The 6,000-nt window shown below is 46.2% G+C and overlaps 1 long non-coding RNA gene across 1 annotated transcript in view; it reads right to left on the bottom strand.

The window, feature by feature from the left end:
• Positions 1-519: 519 nt before the first annotated feature.
• The window catches only part of LOC116979681, a 25,275-nt gene continuing 19,794 nt past the window's right edge, over positions 520-6,000 (bottom strand). The window contains exon 3 of the long non-coding RNA XR_004413761.1: positions 520-660. This is a non-coding gene — a long non-coding RNA (uncharacterized LOC116979681). The remainder of the gene's footprint in view (positions 661-6,000) is intronic.

The raw sequence follows: 6,000 nt of genomic DNA, 5'->3' as shown, positions 1-6,000 counted from the left end.
CGAACAGAGGACTCTGTGATTTACGGACTGTTCCCAGGGACACATTCAGAGACTGACATCGAGTGCTGCTGGACGGTCATCAACTTGGTAAAAGACGCTCTTTGGTCAGCCCGAGCATTGTTGACCACCTAGCAGAGCGAGATGTACGTCAGGGAATGTTGCTGACTGTCCCGCTGCAGACTGCAGGAGTACGTGCAGAGGGACGCACTGAAGCTCGGTGCAGCCAACGCCAAGGCTCGGTGAGGGAGGACCACTGTCTAGGTTCTTTCCGCTGCTGGACATGGGGGGCAGGGTGTGGTGGAGACGCCCCTCAAAATAAGGGAAGGGATTCCATGCCAGTGGGCCACATGAGTGGCAAGCGTGGGGGATAAAATTGTGATTTGGGAAAACTGTATTGTATGTATGTATAGCCTCTGAGAATGTCGGATGGAGTTTTGTAAGGATCATGTATTGTATATATTTATTTCTCAAATAAAGTCTATTTTGAAATTTTAAAAAAATTACTTACAACACTGGGGTGGGAGATTGCAACCTTCACGTGGTCCACCCTGTTTCGACTAATGCAATTAACCTGACGTGCATAAACAAAAGATCAAATAGAACAAGTTGACCAACAACTTTAGGATGTGCACGCCATACTCAAGAAGAAGGCTTACAACACTAAATAGATTAAATAAAAAATTGATTAGTGGTGCCTTATTTTATAAATGCATGGTATGACATCAATTTTTTTAAATCAAATATTATTCTAATGCCCAAGCGCTTCTGTTTTTACCTAGACTTTCTACTTGAAGATAACTAAATCTCTTGGAAATAAAGTTCCTGAAAAGAAATGGGAATTAATTAGCAATAAGGAAAGTCCCCATAGCTTTCAGTGCCTTGTACAGGAAAAAAAGTCAACAGGACTTTATATTCCTTGTGGTTTTTAATGTCCTTTATTTGTCATGTTGAAATATATTTAGACTAAAACCAATGCTTATATTTGTTGTGTAATCTCATGGCCGTCCGAAGGGGGGGTGCGCTGGGTGCGACCCCCCCCCCCCCCCTTTTTCCCCCAGAGTAAGAAAAAAATCCCCAGCATTTTTATTAAAAATCGGAGCACAATCAGCATTTCCACTTTGTGGGAAATCACCCGAGATTCTGGCTCCGGCCGCTGGTGGAGAAACAAATGCGCCCATCCGCGCCTGCGCAGTTGGGGAAAGGACGCAAAATGGCGCCGTTTATCCGCGCGTGAGCAGTGGGCCAGGGCGGGATCATTTGAACTTCACCCATTGAGCTCGATGCCTCGCGTCTACTCCAGGATGTGGATGGAGGGAGGGGGGGGGTGCTGTGTCTGTCCGCCCTGGTCCAGCGTTTCAAACCGCGGCGTCGGAGCCTCGCCATTGGCCAGCCTGGCGGCCAGGAGACATTCCACCCGTCGCCGGGCGGGAGCGGCTGTAACCTCAACACCAGACGCCGCTGCGGCGGGGCCCGCTGCCCTCGCCTCCGCCCGCCGCAGCCCAAACCTTCTTCCGCCCCCGCTGGACCCCCGCTCATCCCCGCCATCCTCGCCACCGCCACCCCCGCTCCAACCATCTCTCTCCCCCACCTCTCTCTGTCTCCCCCTCCTCTCTCTCTGTCTCCCCCTCCTCTCTCTCTGTCTCCCCCACCTCTCTCTCTCTCCCACCTCTCTCTCCCCCTCCTCTCTCTGTCTCCCTCAACTCATCTGTCCTCCTCTCCCACACTCTCTCGTCTCCCCCACCTCCTCGCTCTGTCTCCCCACTCTGCCGCTGTCTCCCCCACCTCTCTCTCTGTCTCCCCCACCTCTCTCTGTCTCCCCCACCTCTCTCTCTGTCTCCCCCACCTCTCTCTCTCCCACCTCCGCTCTCTCTCCCCCCTCCGCTCTCTCTCCCCCTCCTCTCTCTCTTCCCCACCCCTCTCTCTTCCCCACCCCTCTCTCCCCCCCACCCCTCTCTCTCTCTCTCCCCCACCCCTCTCTCTCTCTCTCCCCCACCCATCTCTCTCCCCCACCCCCTCTCTCTCTCTCCTCCCCCCTCCCTGCCCCCGTCCCTGTTCCTCCCCTTCTCTCTCTGCCCTCACTCTCTACCCCCCCCCCATCCCTCCCTAGACACGCCTGTGAATAGGTGGCTATGTGTCAGTAGTTGGGGCGGTTATGGGTAATAGGAGCAAATTAATAACATTAATATATTGACAAGGGGGGTAGTTAGCGCGTGTGCGGGAGGGTAGTTAGTGTGTGGGGGTGGTTAATGTGTATGACGCCCCCCCGCAACCGCACGTTGGGGGAACAGACCCAACGAGTCTGCACTTGGTCTAGTTCTCCTTCATTCTACCACAACCAATGAAGAAGCTGCTAAAGCTATTGCCAACCTCTCAGATGCTCAGAAGCTGTACCTCATACTGAATCACTTTAAACTGGGTCCAACATACAAATATTGTGCCTTCCATAAGAATGGACGCTGGCGAAGATTTAACCCTGACTAGTTACGAGCATACCCCTGGCTTGTATATAGCGATCATGTGGATGGCGTCTTTTGCCTACCTTGTGCCTTGTTTGTGAACAACAGGAAATCATTTGTCGTCAAGTCAAGGTAAGTCAAGTCTATTTATCACATACACATACAAGATGTGCAGTAAAATGAAAGTGGCAATGCCTGCGGATTATGCAAAACAACGGAACAGGTGCTCCTGAATGTATATTGCCATTTACCACTACCTCTGGCCTTCGTTGGCCTTGCCCTGTAAACCAACCCTGGTTCCGCAAATCCTGTCATGCCACCCCCCTTTTTGAAAAGCTTCGTACGGGCCTGAATCTAATCCTCAAATGAGAAATTATGAAGTACATTTTGCATTGCTGCAGCGAGCATTAAGCAAATCACTAAATGCACTCTGTATTGGCTGCTGGATTAAATGATTTTATGAGATTTAACTTCAAGATTTCATGAGGCCTTGAGGTTGGAACTTTACATAATGTCGGCCTATGTCAGATGCACAGTGATTGCCCAAGTACAAAACCACCATATTTGCATTTTCCCACAGCTACAAGCCTTCTTTGTCATCACTTCACTTAACTCATAAGATCTGCCATATAGTCTAGCTGGTAGTTTCACAGATTCCATCTATCTATCTGTAAACAATCTTAACATCTTCATGGGGCTACCACTTTTAAGACGATGCGTATTTGCTGAAGTCTAATAGTGTACACAAAAGGCTGATGATATGTCTGTTCAATCAGAAGCAGACCAGAACTGCCTGCAATACTACAAATGCGGCCTAACAAAAGCCCTATGGAGCTGCATCATTACTTCTTGATTCTTATATTCAATGCCGCAAGGTTTGATGGTAAGCAACAGAGACAGAGTCCCCCTGTCCTTACCTTCCACCCCAACAGCCGTCACATACAACATGTAATCCTCCGAAATTTCCACCACCTCCAACGGGATCCCATCACCAGCCACATTTCCCCATCTCCACCCATTTCCGCCTTCCGCAAAGACCGTTCCCTCTGCAACTCCCTGGTTAACATCCCTTCCCACCCAAACCACCCCCTCCCCAGATATCTTCCCCTGCAACAGCAGAAGATGCAACACCTGTGGCTCTACCTCGTCCCTTGACTCTGTCCAGGGACCCCGACAGTCCTTTCGGGTTAGGCAGAGGTTCACTTGCACCTCCTCCAACCTCATCTCCTGTATCCGTTGTTCAAGATGGGGACTCTTGTACATCGCCAAGACCAAACGGAGACTGGGTGATCGTATCGCAGAACACCTTCACTCAGCCAGCCTGAACCTACCAGGACACTTTAATTCTCCTACCCATTCCTACACAGACCTTTCTGCCTTAGGTCTCCTCCATTGTTAGAGTGAGTCTAAACACAAATTGGAGGAACAGCATCTCATATTTCGCTTGGGCAGCTTACAGCCCAGTGGTATGAAGAAGGGTCTCAACTCGAAACGTCACCAATTCCTTCTTTCCAGAGATGCTGCCTGTCCTGCTGAGTTACTCCAGCTTTTTGTGTCTATCTTCGGTATGAATATTGAGTTTACAATATTCCTGGTATTCCCTCTCTTTCTCTATCCCTCCCCCACCCAAGTTGCATTAGCTTCTCATTTTCACCCTACAAACAGCTAACAATGGTCTTTCATTCATTGTTCTTTATCTCTCCACAGATCACTGCAGAACTTCCCACTAAACACAAATTAAGTGTCCACTTAAGAAAACCAGAGTGTGTCCAATGAAAGCACCACTAGCGGTGCAATATCACAAATTATTGTCCTTTGGGATTTTCCAGCTAATTGTGCAGATTCAAATATTGAGTCCAAATATTTTGCCTTTTCCATTCAGTAAAACTTTGTTGAAAAATAATCACAGATAGACTTCTTTAATTATCTGCTGTAATAGGAACGTATTAAGGTTATTCTGACCACAGCAGAGAATTATAGAGCAACCTCAGGACACCAGCGCTGTTTGATGGTGGATGCGCTGAATATTTTTTTTACCAGACCACAGCTTTGCAAATATTTGTTGCCCTCAAGATACTGGGGACAAATTAAGTCTGGATTTAATTTTGGTTTAGTTTAGTTTAGAGATACAGCGTGGGAAAAGGACCATTGGCCCACCGAGTCCACGCCGACCAGCGATCCCCGCCCACTAGTGACAATTAAAAAAAAAAATTTACCAAGCTAATTAACCTACAAACCTGTACGTCTTTGGAATGTGGAAGGAAACTGAAGATGTCGGAGAAATCTCACGCAGGTCAAGGGGAGAACATACAAACTCCGTACAGAAAGTACTCACAGTCGGGATCGAACACAGGTCTCCGGTGCTGCATTCGCTGTAAAGCAGCAACTCTACCACTGTGTCACCGTGCCACCCATAATAATACATCAACTGCGGGTGACAACTTGTCATTCAGTGTAATCTTGCACATTTTAGTTATGAGAATTGGTGTTTTGTACTCTTTTACTAAATTCTATAGATATAGCACATCATCTCAATCAATTTGATTAAAATTTATAAGCAGTGTGAAAATAACTCATGTACAAAGAATACAGAGGGTGGCATAGTGGACGAGTTGGGGCATACAACACCAGAGACCTGGGTTTAATCCTGACTACGGGTGCTGACTGTGCAGAGTTTGTATGTTCTACCTGTGACCACATGGGTTTTCTCCAGGTGCTCAAGTTTACTCCCACATTCCAAAGACGGGCAGGTTTGTAAGTTAATTGGCTTCTGTAAATTGTCCTTAGTGTGTGTAGGATAGAACTAATGTGATCACTGGTCAGCTCTGATTCAGTGGGCCGAAGGGCCTGTTTGCACGCTGTATCTCTAAACTAAACTCATCTAAACTATTCCATTGCAAATTGAAGAAAAGCACTCATTGGAATTTTCAATTTATCACAAAGGTTTTTAATTGGAATATCTGTAAACTTTTCTTAATTTCAGGGCTTGTTATACTTTGCTTTTTAGCTATACAGATATATGGCAGGCTGCCATAAAATAGGATGTTTTTCTAAACCATTGCAAATACACTCTTGTCGAAAGCTAACTCAAATGGTTGTGCAATTAACCAACACGGGTTAAGCAATATTGTAGAGTGAAAGACAACGAATTATACAGGAAATGAATCATATTTGCCTCAACAAAGCTCAAAAACCTAAGAGAGGCACCACTTCGATGGAAAAGCCCAGCAGGCTTTAATATATTTATTTGCAATGTATTTGCAAAGTTTTGCAAAAACATGAAATTTTACAGCAGCCTTCCATCCTGCCATATATTTGTATAACTAATATGCAAAACATATCAAAACCTTGAAATCTGAAGTGTACAGATATTTCAGGTAAAAATCTTTGTGAGAAACTGAAAATTCTGATGAGTGCTTTTCTACAATTTACAATACAACTGGCAACATGCCAAAAAATGCAGAATAAATCAAACAAACTTACTAGGCCAGGTTGGATTTGAAGCCAGCTACTAGTGATGAAGCTGAATTTTAGTTAAAATATA

Source organism: Amblyraja radiata, chromosome 13, assembly GCF_010909765.2.
Source record: "Amblyraja radiata isolate CabotCenter1 chromosome 13, sAmbRad1.1.pri, whole genome shotgun sequence".
In the NCBI taxonomy this organism is placed as follows: domain Eukaryota; kingdom Metazoa; phylum Chordata; class Chondrichthyes; order Rajiformes; family Rajidae; genus Amblyraja; species Amblyraja radiata.
Note: the sequence above shows the minus strand (reverse complement) of the source record. Positions and strands in the feature narration are given on the sequence as shown.